Below are 570 nucleotides of genomic sequence, written 5' to 3'. Positions count from 1 at the left end.
CTCCCCGGGGCAAGCCAAACCCCCCCCCCCCCCCCACTAAATTTACAGGCTTTGCAGGCTGCAGAGCCCCCTTCGGATCCTGCAAAGCCCCCCACAGATCATGCAGAGACCATACACAGATCATGCAGAGACCCCCTGAGACCCTGCAGGATCTCAGGGGGGCTGTGCAGGATCTTTGGTGGGCTTTGCAGGCTGTAGAGCCCCCTATGGATCCTGAAAAAGCCCCCCACAGAACCTGCAAAGCCCCCCACAGATCCTGCAGAGACCCCCCGAGACCCTTCTGTCTTCTGGATGTCAGGGGGGCTGTGCAAGATCTGTGGTGGACTTTTCAGGCTGCAGAGCCCCCTACGGATCTTGCAAAGCCCCCCACAGATCCTGCAGAGACCCTCTGAGACCCGGCAAAGCCCCCCACAGATACCCCCTGAGACCCTGCAGTCTGCCGGATCTCAGGGGGGCTGTGCAGGAACTGTGGTAGGCTTTGCAGGCTGCAGAGCCCCCTACAGACCCTGCAAAGCCCCCCACAGATGCTGCAAAGCCCCCCACAGATCCTGCAGAGACCCCCTGAGACCT

This window comes from Nanorana parkeri, unplaced genomic scaffold, assembly GCF_000935625.1.
Source record: "Nanorana parkeri isolate BGI_ZX_2015 unplaced genomic scaffold, ASM93562v1 scaffold228, whole genome shotgun sequence".
In the NCBI taxonomy this organism is placed as follows: Eukaryota; Metazoa; Chordata; class Amphibia; order Anura; family Dicroglossidae; genus Nanorana; species Nanorana parkeri.
This window is presented reverse-complemented; position numbering follows the sequence as displayed.